We start from the raw sequence: 15220 nt of genomic DNA, 5'->3' as shown, positions 1-15220 counted from the left end.
ATTTAACTTATATGCAGAGTACATCATGAGAAACGCTGGGCTGGAAGAAACACAAGCTGGAATCAAGAATGCCGGGAAAAATATCAATGACCTCAGATATGCAGAGGACAGCACGCTTATGGTAGAAAGTGAAGAGGAATTAAAAAGCCTCTTGATGAAAGTGAAAGTGGAGACTGAAAAAGTTGGCTTAAAGCTCAACATTCAGAAAATGAAGATCATGGCATCTGGTCCCATCACTTCATGGGAAATAGATGGGGAAACAGTGGAAACAGTCGCAGACTTTATTTTTTGGGGCTCCAAAATCACTGCAGATGGTGACTGCAGCCATGAAATTAAAAGACGCTTACTCCTTGGAAGGGAAGTTATGACCAACCTAGATAGCATATTCAAAAGCAGAGACATTACTTTGCCAACAAAGGTCCGTCTAGTCGAGGCTATGGTTTTTCCTGTGGTCATGTATGGATGTGAGAATTGGACTGTGAAGAAGGCTGAGTGCCAAAGAATTGATGGTTTTGAACTGTCGTGTTGGACAAGACTCTTGAGAGTCCCTGGGACTGCAAGGAGATCCAACCAGTCCATTCTGAAGGAGATCAGCCCTGGGATTTCTTTGGAAGGAATGATGCTAAAGCTGAAACTGCAGTACTTTGGCCACCTCATGCAAAGAGTTGACTCATTGGAAAAGACTCTGATGCTGGTAGGGATTGGGGGCAGGAGGAGAAGGGGAGGACAGAGGATGAGATGGCTGGATGGCATCACTGACACAATGGACGTGAGTCTGAGTGAACTCTGGGAGTTGGTGATGGACAGGGAGGCCTGGCATGCTGCGATTCGTGGGGTTGCAAAGAGTTGGACATGACTGAGCGACTAAAATGAACTGAACTGATATATACATATATATATATGTGTGTGTGTGTGTGTTTAGTCCATTAGACATGTGGGGTCTTAGCTCCCTGAGAAGGGATTGAAACCCTCACCCTCTGTATTGGAAGGCAAAGTCTTAACCTCTGGACTGCCAGGGAAGTCCCCAGTATGATGATTATTTATTTATTTATTTTATTTTTTTGATGATTTTAATATTAAGATTTGGAGTAGGGCAAGACACCTATCCTGTGGGCCAGGGTGGCTGGATATGGTTCATCTGGTGACAAGGACAGTTACCTGCCCACCCTCCCACCCACCCCAAAGTTGGCGTTAGGTGGGCTTGCTGGTCTGGGAGTCCTCATCCCTCAGCTGTGGACTCTGAGGCCTTGGGTGGCTCTGTGCAGCCTGGCTGGGTTTCCAGGACAGCCTGGGCCTAGGAATGGTAAGAGGTGCACATCCTGCCGATCAGGAGGTTCCAGGAGATTTCCGCTGCTGGTGCTCTGGAGCTAGCATCCCCAAGGGAGAGAAAATGTGTGTGAGAAAACTTCATACATGTTCCTACAAAAGGAGCTTCCTGTGCGCCTGGCTAACACAATGCAAGAAGTTAATCTTCTGCTGGAGGACTTGCTTAACCACCCTTCGGTGGAATTGGTTCAGAGCTGGTATATGCAGAGTTTTCTTGAACTTCTAGAATATGAAAATCAGAGCCCTGAAGATCCACAGGTCTTGGATAACTTTCTACAAGTCCTAATTAAAGTCAGAAATAAACACAATGATGTGGCTCCTACAATGGCCCAAGGAGTGATTGAGTACAAGGAGAAGTTTGGGTTTGATCCATTCATTAGCAGTAACACCCAGTATTTTCTGGACCAATTTCATACCAACCACATCTCTTTCCATGTGCTTATTAACCAGCACACATTTCCATTTGGCAGTGACACCAACCCTGCACATCTGAGACACATCGGGAATATTGATCCCACCTGCAACGTCACTGGCCTTGTGAAAGATGTGTATGAAACTGCCAAGATGCTTTGTGAGCTATATTATCTGGTAGCTCCAGAGCTGGAAGTTGAAGAATTCAGTGCCAAAGCTCCAAACAAATCTAATCAGGTAGTTTATGTGCCTTCACACCTCTTTCTCGTGCTGTTTGAGTTGTTCAAGAACTCAATGAGAACAACAGTCGAACCATATGAAGAGAGAAAAGAGGGTACCCACTGTTAAAACCCTGGTTACTCTGGTAAAGAAGACTTATCCACTAAGAGAGGTGACCTAGGTGGTGGGCTCCACTCTGAAAAATAGACTGCCGTTTTCACTACACGTGTTCAACTACTCTGAGACCGAGCTGGAGCTTACCCAAGCCGCCCCGTCGGCTGGATTTGCTTGTGGCTTGCCAGTTTCTCGTCTGTATGCTAGATATTTCCAAGGAGATCTAAAACTCTATTCTATGGAAGGCGTGGTTACTGATGCTGTCATTTATCCTTTCACGTGAAGCATTTGAGAGACTTCCGGTTTTTAACACGTCCACGAGGCGCCATTACAAGAGCACAGCTGAGGCTGACAATTGGAGCAATCCCAGCGGTGAGCCCAGGGACGCTTCCAAATACAAGGCAAAACAGGACAAGATGAAGGCTAACAGAACTTTGTACAGAGCTGAATGCTTCAGTCCTCTCCGTGAAGAAAAGATGGCCTTCTGCAAGTCACCCAGAAAGAGCTCCTTTCCTCCACCAGCTCTGAACGTGGCGCTATAGATGACCAGTGCTTGAATGCGTATGTTTCTCCATATAAGCTGGACCTTTCCCGCAGAAGTTTCCCGTAGCTACTTCATATCTTCCACTCAAGTAGTGACTTGAGTCATTTTTCATAGTACATTGCTGCGGTTTGGTTGGCGCCTGTCGTGAGGAGACACAGAGCCTTATTAGCGCCCGCGCCCTCATACTTCCGTCTACTTTATCGTAGACTGTCTGCAGTCCCCCCAGATGTCTCACCTCCCTCCCCACTCCAGATACAGCCGATGTCTACTGCTGCTCTTTGTGACCAAATACCATGTTTGTCCCAAACCACCAACTAAGGCCTTGGGGCGTCTGGAAGTTGAAGACGTCAGCTGAGCACGTCTTGATATTCCGGTTCCAGGGCCCGTCCTCTCTTACACATCCCTTTGCACTCTCTGCTTTGGACTCTGGCCTTCTTCCATCTGACCGGTTTCTCATTGTGAGCTGTAGGTACTCTCATATTAGATCTCCCTCTTGGGTGCATTGATTTAATTTTTAAATTCATTTGTATACTTCCATCCTGTTGATTAAAGCATTCCAAAAATTGACAACAACAAAAAGATTTGGAGTAGAGATCAGTGGCCTTACTTTGAGCTCAGATTTTGTCTAGAGTGCTCTGCCTATAAAAGTCATCTGAGATACTGTTTCTGAAATGCTTCCTTGGTTTCTCTTCTGTTCTTGCTCCTTGGGTTTCCTCAGGGGGAGGGTGGTGATGGTGGTGGTAAAAGGAAGGATCCAGGCATTCCTAGAGTCCCCTATGGTGATACCATCAAATAGTTTCCAATTTACACCCCTCCACCCTACACCAACCTCAGGCCCAGGGGAGGCCTTTCAACAGTTTTTAATGAATGAATTAGTGAGTGAGAGAATGGCTGGATACATTTTCTTAAGGCAGCTTTCTGCTCATTGTCAGGGCCTTGGTGGAGTCTACCAGCCCGGCTTCCAAAGGCAGGAGGTTGAAGGAGCAATGAGAAGACCCAGGGCTGCACACCTTAGTCAGCTTTTAAAGCTGCTTTCAGCAGCAGTCCCAGAGTGCAGTTCCAAGGGGCAGGCATGTTTGTAAGCAGACCCAGCTTTGGAGTAGGAACTTAGCTGTAAGCATCCTATTTGGAGAGTCTGTAGAAAATTACAGAGCTCTAGGGAGCCAGCCTGGGACCACTCATAGTCCACTTAGTGCAAGTGTTGTCTTTAGGGGCCTCTAATTCCTTTTATAAAGAGCTTAAAAAAAAATGGAGCCTGGATATAGTTAACATGGGTGTTGAGCAGGTCAAGCATTTCCAGCCATTATGGATAGTAAATAGAGAGATTCTACAAATGCAACAGTCAACCCAGTGCCCTAATAGGCTGCATTTTTGTTGTCCAAACTGTGGCTTGTTCTTGCAATTTACTAGAGAAGAAAACTGAGGCTAGGAGAGAGAAAGTGATCTCCCCAAGGTTACACAGCTGGGATATGGCAGAGGCAGGCATTGGGTCTTATTTGTGGCATGGGGGCTTCCCTCTTTTTGTGACTCACAGGCTCAGTAGTTGCCCCAGGGGATGTGGGATCTTAGTTCCCTAACCAGGGATCAAAGTATTAAAAGGTGGATTCTTAACCACTGGACCACAAGAAAGTTCAAGGAAACTGAATTCTTGAAGGCAGAGGTTGAAGGCTTTGACATTTACATAGGATGTGGGGTAGGGTCAAAGCCCAAGGTCAAGTCTGCAAATAATAACAGGTATTAGAAACTCGTTTTAAGGTGGTGCCAGGGTTATATGTGTGAGCTTAGAATAGAAGAGGGTGATCCAGAGCCTAGCTTGTTCAGCATTCTCCTTCCCTAGGCACCCCCTTCCTGCTGCAATTAAAACACCCTCCTCGACTGCTCCACGGACAAAAGTGCTCTTTGGTAAAAAGTTTGGAAACCAGTGATTCCAGGGAGTTGGGTGACCACAGACTTTTTCAACTAAGACATTAGTCAATTAAGGAGCCATGTTTACACTGGAGAAAGATGATCTTATCAGATTCACTCGTCTACCTTCAGGAGAATGGAGAGCAGGGAACGTGCTGGAAGAATCGGAACTGATGCCTGTCCGGGCTGCTGCTGTTGTGCTGTGCTCAGTCGTGTCCAACTCTTCATGACCCCATGGACTGTAGCCCGCCAGGCTCCTCTGTCCATGGGATTTTCCAGGCAAGAATACTGGAGAGGGTTGCCATTTCCTTCTCCAAGGGAATTTCCCAACCCAGGGATCAAACCCACATCTCTTGAGTCTCCTGCATTGGCAAATGGATTCTTCACCATTACACCACCTGGAAAGCCCATATCCAGGGTAGGCAAAGCTTTTGGTGGTGTTGGCTTCCCATTGGCTGCTATTGGCTTCCCAGCTTTCACTCCCCTTTTATCTTGTTTTCACCAGGTTTCAACTGGGTGCTGTCCACACGTATCTCTTGTACTTCAAGGGAAAGCAGCCCTAGTCCTCACTACCAGAGGTGGACCCTGGCTTGTGCTCACAGCTCAATACCCTGGACGTTGTGATTGCATTTGCTAGGGGCTTCTGAGAAGGAAGCTTCTCCCCCACTTTTATTTTGTTGTTTGTTCTTTCACAGAGGCTCTCTTGAAGGAGCTCTCTTTTTTCAGTGGACTAGGATGTCCTTCCACCTCTACTAGCAGCCACCTTGTGGCTGAGAGGGGAGGAAGCCTTGAGCGAGGCAGCCTTGGGCAGAAGGCAGAGGGGAGAGATGGAAAGAAACAAACTTCTTGGATTCACCACTGTAAGTTAGTAAGTTTCACTAACTAAGTTTGCTGAAACCTATCTTGCCTCTGGACTTCTCAGTTTCAGGGGCCGACATGCTCTCTAAATTCATTAGTTTTGTATTACTTGGGAATGAGCTGTTCCTAAGTGATTTAGAGAGCTCCTGCTTCCACCGTGTTCTTCTCCTTGGAAGCATTTCCAGGCCATCTTGCAGATGCAGCCTGTGAGTCATACCCTGCACTGGGCTCAGGGGACAACATATGGGGGAAGTCATGGATCCCTGCTTGGCTGCCAAGGGCCAGCCTCTCCATCCTTCCTCTGTCACACTCTCCTGCCATGGTCCATATATCAGACTCACACAGCAAGCACGGATGATGGCAAAATCTCAGAAACTGGGGTGGGAGAAGACACCTTCTCACATTTTTCTTTTGAATAAAATATTGTCTTGGTTTCTCTTCTTGAGACCTCTTTACCCATTCTGGATGAGGTCAGCCATAAGACAGAAGCCTCAGGGGCTGTAAGAATTAAATATTCAACTGAAGCTCTGCGTGGTCCTCTCCAACTCTGACAAGCTCTGATCCTATGAAAGCCGATCCAGTTATGGTAAAGGGACTCCAAGACAGTCCGCTGAGTTCCAGGCACCTCACGGCTGTACTCTCCTCTGATCCATCAGTGAAGTCAATTAGTATTCCTGCTTTACAGATGTGGGAACCGAGGCTCTTATAGCTTAAGACCACACAGAGACAGAGCTAGGATTTGAATTTGGCTCCTTCTGACACCAAATCCTCTGTACTTTCCATTATACCACCTGGTGTTCCCTTGCTTTGGGCCATTTTGCTCCATAAGGACGGTTACCCTACTTTGGAAAAGGTCGGCTGAACTGACACACTGCTGCCCAATGGGAATTTTTTTTTCTTTTCATGAACTCACTCAGTTCAGCCAAGGGTGCTTCAAGAGACCAGTTTTCAGCCTCTGTCCCCACTGACACCTGGAAGCACGTGGACCGGTGCCACTGGCCTTGCTGGATGGTTTTGGAAGTGGCAGAGCCCCATGGCAGGCAGCCTGTGTACAACGGGGGCATGTTTGTTGTTTCAGTGGCTGCCGAGCAGAACGCGTGGAGAGGGCGCGGAGCGCTTGGGGGCCGAGCACCCTGAGAGGATAGGGCGTGTGCACACCACACAGCAGCTTCAAAAATACCCACCATTCAGGGGAAAACCCCAGCCTGCCTTCATGAGCTCTCATGATCCCTGAGGAAACCCTCTGTCCTGCAAGACAGTCTGGATTTTTATTGAGTGTTCCCTGTGTTTCCAGGAGGGCATTTTGAAGAGCGTAGGTAACTAAAAGAATCTGGAGAAGGAGAGGTGGCCTTACTTTGACCTTGAACTTTAGCATGCTCTGCATTTCGTAGAGTCACCTGGGATGCTGTTTCTCAAATGATTCCTCTGTTTCTCATCCACTTCTGCTCCTTGGGTTCCCTCTGGGGGAGGATGGTGGTGGTAGTAAAGGCAGGATCCAAGCATTTTGGGGGCCCAGGTCGGGACACCATCAGAAATTCCCAGTTCACCCCATCTCAACCTCAGGCCCAGGGCAGGTCACCCAGAGTAGTTGTCAACAAGTTTTTGGTGGATGAATGAATAAATAAATGAATGAGTGGAAGGCTGGATGCATTTCCTTGATGCATCTTTCTGCTCACTGTAAGGGGCTCAGGTGAGCTTAGCAGCCATTCTTTATTTTGGATGGGATGATCCCTTATGTAGTATATCTATTCTTGCCTGCTTTAAGCCGCAAAACTCAAAGTTCAATGATGTAGAGGATCTCTGAATTTTTGCAAGTTTTCTGTCCCACACTCTGGAGCTTAAGGGTCCTGTCAAGGCCTTCAACATACGTATCACTTCTTGCTCATCCAGTTTGACTAACACGATGTCACTGATATAATGATATCTGCCATGTTCGTCGTTGATAAACGGGATGCTCTGTAGAGTGTCCAGGCCCCTTTGGACTGTTTTATGAAAAAGGTTGAGAGTTAATATGTCCCTAGAGTAAGACTGTAAATTTCTACTGTCGACTGTCCCATGGGAATGCAGTCTGCTTTTGGTACTCTTTCTTGACAGGGAGAGAAGAGAATACATTTACCAGAGCCGGGTTGTATACCATGAATCAGAACTGTGTTAGTCTTCTCTAGCAAGGATACCACACCTGGGCCAGCAACTATGGTAGCTGCTTCTTGATTGAGTTTGATCCACTGTCATCCTCTAGAATCTATCTGGTTTCTGTAGGAGTGGGGTCAGGTTGGTAAATTAAATGGAAGTATTTTGCGGACCACCATGCCTGCTCTTTTAGGTCATTAAGGGTGTCTTCTGAAAGATTCTGCTTGAGATGTAATATTGTTTGTGATTTAATATCTTGGCAAAGGGATGGGGCAATTTTAGCGGATTTCTCCTCTAGGATGGCTCCACACATTAAGGAACCAATGTGGGTATCCACCTAACTGTGATGAGTATCCATTCCACTTAACACTTGAGGACCAGGAAGATGACCACCAGGTGGGTTCACTGTAGACCTGACTTGGACCGGGCCTCCTCTGGTGACCTGGCTCCCTTCTGCCCCCCGCTGTCACTGGGGACTACGATGTGGCTGCAACTCCGATCTGGTGTCTCATGGTCTTCGGAATGTCTGGATATTTTACTGAGTTAATGGCTACAGTTCCCTTTGGGGAATGGTTGGGGAATTCATTACTTCTGTGCTTGCTGCCATGTGCCTGGGTCCTTCCTCCTGAGGATGAGGACTCTCCTTTAGTTGACAGCTTTCAGGTCTGAATACTGGGCAGTAGCTTGTGACTTTTTATTGATGTAGCTTCCCTTGGTTTCCTGATCAATCCTCCTTAATTTCTTTTAAGTATATAGTCTGAGAAACATCCTTTTAGGGATCCATCTCTTTTGCCCCTGGGGCACTGTATTCTACTTCCCATCTTCCTGAGATCTCTGGAGGCCGGCCCCCGTGGCTGCCACCCAACCCTGCTACTCATTACTATGTTGCTCCAACCTGGCTTCTGTGAGTTTAGCACCACAACCGGGCCTTGATTACTTTGTGAACCACTTGCTCTCACGGAGCCCTGCAACAGTGTCTCCTCCCATCAGCCCTGGCCTTGGGGAGAACAGCCACCCTGGACTTCAGTGATACTGTGCTCCCTGTCATCAGTACATTACTTCTTGCATCAGTAGATGCATCCTCTTGGCTCACCTGCAGAAGAGATTGGAGAACATATCCAGCCCATGTTTCCAAGTCCTTTGATCCCCTTTTCTGTCATCTACAATGGCAGCCCTAGCATTTCTACTTTGCTAAGAGTCAGCCATTCTAAAAGCAGCTGAGCAGCACGTTTAGTGCTTTCTCCTGGGGTCCTTGCCAGGGTGTCAGATCCTGTGTACGAAGGGCGTGTGACCATATTGATAAACTCTCTGCTTTTCAATTATATCCTGTCCCCTTCATCCAGTGTGTGATCCCTTCTTGCCCATGTTGGCTCCTTCAGAATACAGTCCCTTTCTACCCTTAGTAGGCACCTGTAGAGAGGGAAGCAGGACTGGATGGATGAAAAGATGAACTTTGATGCATGTGCAAAAGAGGATTCTGCTGATCCCTCTGGGGACTCTGAAGCTGAGATGGCCCTTCAGAGGCATCCTGAATTGAGGCATGGGTGTTGGGGCCTTGGCAGCCCTGCATCTACCAACCATTTAATGTGGGCTTCTGTGCAGAGCGGGTGTAACTGGATGAGACAGTCTCCTTTAGCTGAATGTGGTAAGGAAAAACATTATTCTGATATTTTTTTAAGGCAAAGAAGACTTTCAAAAACTATTGCAATAGGAGAGAGATCAGGCTTAGCTCTGAATATAAGGACAAATGAGGGTTTATAGCCCAGGAGAAGGTAAGGAGGTTAGTGGATGGGAAGTGACCGAGAGGAGACATCAAGGGTAAGAAGATTCTTGCTAAACTGGCCTAGAAGGATTCTTGCTAAAGCAGGCCAAAGACTTATATACACCAAAGTGAAGGATGAAGAACTTGAGCAGATATCAAGGGTGATCAGATATTGAGTGCTGGGTTGGGGGGCAGATTCTTGCTAACTGATTTAGCAGGATTGCTGCTGAGACTAGACTCAGCATGGATGTACATGGAGGCCCAAAGCTTAGGTTTAGTCTAGAAGGGGGTTTAGGGGAGCTAATTAAAGTTTGGTCAAAAATAGTCTTTGTCAAGGGAAACTCCCAGGGTGGGTCTCAGTTGTGAGCCACCAGCAAGCGTAGGAGTGAGTGCCTTAGTGTTGCAGATAGCATCAGATCTACCAATGTCTGATGCTGAGGTTCTCCTTACCTGTTGACTGATTGTCAAGAAATATGCGGGGAGTCTGACCTGTTTTGAGGACAAGCGTCATTTTCTGGGCTTCACTTTTCCCTCATAAGTGCTACCTGAGTAGATCCAAGCAGAGGACTATTAGGCTGAAGGGAGAGGAAATGGGGTTATTGGAATGATTGGAGCCAGACTAGAAACTTATTTACTTAAGCCAACTTCCTTTTACACGACTTGGGCTGTTCAAGTTAATGAATAAATTGGGTTGATTGATGTCTGAGCCTTTCCCCTGACTGGGCAGCCAGCATAATTGACCATCTGGAACAGGTCATGCCAGTGGAGGGTATCTCTTGCCAAGTGCTCTGATGCACAGAGCCAGAGGGGACAGATACATCTGGGAGAGGGCCGAGGGTCAGGTAGAAGGATACAAGTGGATCCCTAAGGGTCATTAAAGCAAATGGAACCTAATTTTTCTCTGGGGTTTTCCAGTTTCATGGTGCAAATGCATTCAACTTTTATAGACTTTTATTACAATCACGCAGTGTAGAACATTGGGCTCCTCAATGTCTCCCTGTTTATTTCTGGGAATCCCCTGGGGTGTCTTGTGTGAACCCACAAGCAGTTCTTTTAGATGATTCTTTTGTTCCTTTAGTAATATTTGTTGTCCCCAAATCCTACTCGAGCACGTGCATGGCCAGCATCAGTGCCACTGATGACCTCTGTGAGATCAAGATGTTTGCATGATGACTTAGTGTCTTGTGAGCTCCCATAGCCAAAGACCTTCAAGGGGCCAATCCAGTCAATGTTCCTTGGGGGTTCACTCTGTGTATGGGCCAGGATGAGTTCCAGGCAGAGGGGGGAGGGTGTGTTCTGAGAAAAAAAGGTTTCTTACTGTTTTGAGAGGGCCATAGGGAGCCAGGCTCTCTTCCTCTCCCAGCAAACCTTGTGAGGCTATGATAGCTTTGCCTGCCACTGACAGTCTTCTCATAGACACAGGGGACCCAGCCTGGGGATGAAGTTGACACTATGGATGGTGGATGGAAAGACTGAAAGACCCCAAGTCCTTGATGATATGTTGAGTCACTGAATCAATTGACCTTGAAATACCTACCCCACACCCTCCACAACACTTGCTCTTATTTGTTCTTGATATTCAGTTGTTGAGTCCAAGTCTTTGTGACCTTATGGACTGTGGCTCGCCAGGCTCCTCTGTCCTTCACTATCTCCTGGATTTGCTCAAACTCACATCCATTGAGTTGGTGATGCTATCTAACCATCTCCTTTTATGTCATCTCCTTCTCCTTCTGCTTTAATCTTTCCCAGCATCATGGTCTTTTCCAATGAGTTTGTTCTTTGCATCAAGTGGCCAAAGTATTGGAGCCATCTCAGGTTCAGCATCAGTCCTTCCGGTGAATACTCAGAGTTGATTTCCTTTAGAATCGACTGGTTGGATCACCTTGCAGTCCCGGAGACTCTCAAGAGTCTTCTCCAGCACCACAATTCGAAAGCATCAATTCTTTGGTGCTCAGCCTTCTTTATGGTCCAACTCACATCCATACATGACTACTGGAAAAACCACAGCCTTGACTGTAGAGACCTTGGTTGGCAAAGTGATGTCTCTGCTTTTTAGTACACTGTCTAGGTTTGTCATAACTTACCTTCCAAGGAGCAAACTCTTATATGAAGTGATAAAATGACTATCTCAAGCTGATTTGAATTGGGTTTTCTTTTATTTGCTCTCTGAAGCATTTGACATATACACCTAGCTCTTTTTGGCTTCTGTCTTTAGCTTCTCTCTTGAAAGGAAAGAGATGCAAACCCCTGAGCCTTGATTCTTTGCTGTTTACAAAAACCTCCTCTCTCTTGCAGCTATACACACCCAGTTGACCCTGTGGTCACACTAGCACACTCAGTCCCAGCTCAGTCTCCCAACTGGGGCTCCCCAAATAAGGAGAACCTGGGGCAGAAACTGGGAGCCAGATATGGCCCCAGTGACTGGAAAGTCCAGGGGGTGGACAACGGGTATTCAAAACAAAACATTCTAGAATCAGACCTTGGATTTCAAATCCCAACTTCACCACTGTGAGACCAGGGGAATAGTCATTTTATTTCTCTGTGCCTCAATTTTAAATTGAGTTCTCTTGAAATTTGGTGAGGATTATGTAGGATAATGTATACAAAGTGCTTAGAACAGGACTTGGTATATGGTCAGTGCTTAATACACCTTACCCATCGTTGGCCATTCTAATGGGTAAGCTGGTGTGATCTGGGTGTGCAGCAAGCAAGGAAGGTATATAATATGCCCCGGGCAGCTGGGATAAGTATCTGGGTTGAGTCTGCTTAAAAGGCCAGAGAAGGAATGGACAGTTGGGTTCCTCTTTGGTCAAATTCTTTGCCGGCTTCATCTTACTTCACGCATGGAATCCAAACAGCTCAGTGGTGGTGATGGGTGGGGCAGGAGGGGAGGGTAAGTTGTTGGTTGGCATTTCTAAGAATATACCCCTTCATTCTTCTGTGTGAGGAATTATTCTGGATTTGAGTGTTCCGAGAGCTTCAGAAGGTGGCTCACCACAGCTTTAAATTTTTTCCTTTCATCTTCACTGGTCCCTGTTGCATCTTTATTGGGTTTATAAATTCTTTTTTCCCATTTCTTTTAAAAATCACTGTTTATTTGTAGAGCCACTAGTTCTAAAACTTGTGTAATATCTTAAATGTCATTTTTGCCCTGGTCTGCTCATAATGCATGAGCTAGTGCCTCTTACATAATAAACTTTGAGAGTAATGATTCCCAGCAAGCATTTAGCATGGGCAGTCCTTACATAACGTGGAAAGTGTACAACTCCCATCATCAAGCTGATCTAGTCTTTTACAGTTGAGAAGGTAGGGGCCACTGATAGATCTTGCCAATAAGACTGATTAATTTGAATTAGTTCAGTAATTAATTCAGGCTGAGTCTGCCAAGGGCCTTAAGGTGACCTGATACAACCAAGTCTGCTGGTCAGTGTGGTGAATTAACGAGCCAGATTCAGTTCTCAACTGGGTCATCTCACTGAGATGACCGTCTTTGTTTATTTTCTCTTTCCATCGTATTGGCCAATGGAGTTGGGTTAATTGGCCTGTTGTTTTGGCATCGGGTACAGACACAGTTACAGTCAAATCATGGGCCAATTCAGTGGGGAAAACATCTGTCAAGCTTGTTGTTCCTCTAGCTGATCTGGAAGCCCCATGGAGACACAACTGTAGTGAAGATCAGACGAGAAATGTATGCCCAAGGAATGGTGGTTAGATGCACTGTTTCCCTTTTTACACGCTGTGTCGTGTTTGTGGCCTGACACCCACTCTTCCTGCATGACGCCTCAGTTTTGCTAATCCATTCCGGATGACTAACTGGTTGGTTACGTGGTTGATAGGAGAGGCCTTGCTGAGGGTTGGGAAGTGCTCTAGAATCAGAGGGATGTTGGCTTGTACCTTGGCTCCTCTGCTCATTACTTGTGTGACCTTTGCCAGCCGATTTCCCTTTCTGAGCCTCAGTTGCCTCATCTGTAACATGGGAGCAATACCTGCCCTGGAGGTCATTGTCACGAGGTGTGAGGACCACCTAACCCTCCTGGGTTGTCCATGAATGAAGGAGTTCCTGAGATGTAGGGCTTTTAGTTTTTTTATTAAAAAATGTTTTTTGGCTGTGCTGGGTCTTCGTTGCATTGTGGGGGCTTTCTCTAGTTGCTGTGAGCAGGGGCTACTTGTTGCTGCTGTGTGTGGGCTTCTTACTGCAGGGACGTCTCTTGTTGCGGAGCTTGGGCTCTAGGCACGCAGGCTTTAGTAGTTGTGGCTCCTGGGCTCTGGCGGATGGGCTCAGTGGCTGTGGCCCGTAGCCTTAGTTGCCCTGTGGCATGTGGGATCTTCCTGGATCAAACCTGTGTTCCCTGCACTGGCAGGCAAATTTTTAACTGCTGGATCACTAGGGAACTACCAGGACTTTCAGTTTTAAACCTGGGACATTCTTGGCAAAACCATGAGCTGGTCACCTAGGTGGTGAGGACTAAATGGGACAGGGCCTGCAGGTATTTAAGACATGTGGAAAATATTTCCTGAAGGTTGAATATATTTTTTTCTGTTGAGTTTTTAACCAAGTACCTGTTGACTGGGGCTAGTAAAAAAGAGGTGTTCCTTTCTGCAAGACACCATGAGTTCCCCTAGCATAGGACAGGCCATTCTCCTCTCCCACATGTGGCACTTTCCCCTCAATTCTTCATCAATCAGTCAGTCAAACAAACAGTCACTCAAAGAAGGGTCCGACTGCTCCTCGTGGTCCAGAGTGCACTGGCCTTAAAGCCGGAGGCTGCACTCCATGTCTTGCCCCGTTACCGGTTAGTTGCGTGTACTGGACAGAGGTACTTTCCTTCCGTGAGCCTGTTTCTTCAAAGGGAGAGCACGCACGATACAGCTGCCTCCCAGGGCTCTCATGAGCCTTCTACGAAGTCATGCGTGTGGAAGGGCTTTTTGAGCTGCAAGTTGTCGTTCAGATATGAGGGGTTTTGCGAGGGCCCTAACTTGGCAGCATTCACTTAGCCTCTGGAAAGAAGGAGCAACAGAGTCTTGGATTTGGCACTTCAGGCCCCAAATTCAACAGTTTGCCACACTTCCACTGGGTACCCTCAGGGCACTGGGCCCCAGCTACCTGATGAATGAACTAGTTTTGCCCTCAGGGAGCTCAAGTTCTATAAATTGGTAAGTTCAAGGTCATGTGTTGAACTAAGAGAGGAGCTGGGTCTGGGCTTCGTGGGAAACCCAAGGAGATGGAATTCTGGTCTGGGTGCAACAGAACCCCTGAAGAGAGAGGCCGACAGCCTGGCCTGAGAGGTCAGAGAAGGACCAGATGACGGAGCTCAGGAGTGAAGGAAGTGGGTTCCAGGCAGAGGGAAGAGCTTGAGCCAATGTGGGGGTAAGGAGCTGCAGAGCATGCGCAGGGAACTCTGAGCATTTCTGTGTTATGGGATGTCACTTCTGAAATAAGAGCATGATAGAAAGGAAAGGGGATGGGACCAGCCCAGGTAGACCCTCCTGCTCAGTGTCACTCTGGACTCTTTGTTGTAAGAGGCAAGAAAGAGGGTTTGTTAAAGGATTCTGGGGACCTGCGGGCAGAGGTAAAGGAAAACCAGACTTGACAATTCCTGGTCTCTTTCTCTCCCGCTCTCCCTACCTCAGTTTACATGCTTCCCCACCACAGGAGGCCAACATAACAGGGAACATGGTCATCAGCAGCCCAGAGTCACATCCTGCCAAGTCTTTTCCCAAATGCAAGACTCTTCCCTCCCACTTCCAGTAGAAAAATCCCAGGAGAGGGCTCTGACTGACTGTGCTCCGGCCACATGCTGTTCTCTGGATTGGTCACTGTAGCCAAGCCCCCAGGACACTGGGACTGGATGTGTAGTTGTATGCTCACCCTTATGTTCACTCTGCTGCAGATGGAAACAGGACAAAGAGATGTTGAGCATGCAATGGTAAAAAATGCAATTCATCTCCAT

The 15220-nt window shown here is 47.1% G+C and overlaps 1 pseudogene; it reads left to right on the top strand.

Annotated features, from left to right (window-relative positions):
- LOC104996914 overlaps positions 1-2612 on the top strand; it is a 55055-nt pseudogene extending 52443 nt beyond the window's left edge.
- The last annotated feature ends 12608 nt before the right edge of the window (positions 2613-15220 follow it).

The sequence above is a fragment of the Bison bison genome, unplaced genomic scaffold (assembly GCF_000754665.1).
Source record: "Bison bison bison isolate TAMUID 2011002044 unplaced genomic scaffold, Bison_UMD1.0 scf7180017864301, whole genome shotgun sequence".
NCBI classification, from domain to species: Eukaryota; Metazoa; Chordata; class Mammalia; order Artiodactyla; family Bovidae; genus Bison; species Bison bison.
Note: the sequence above shows the minus strand (reverse complement) of the source record. Positions and strands in the feature narration are given on the sequence as shown.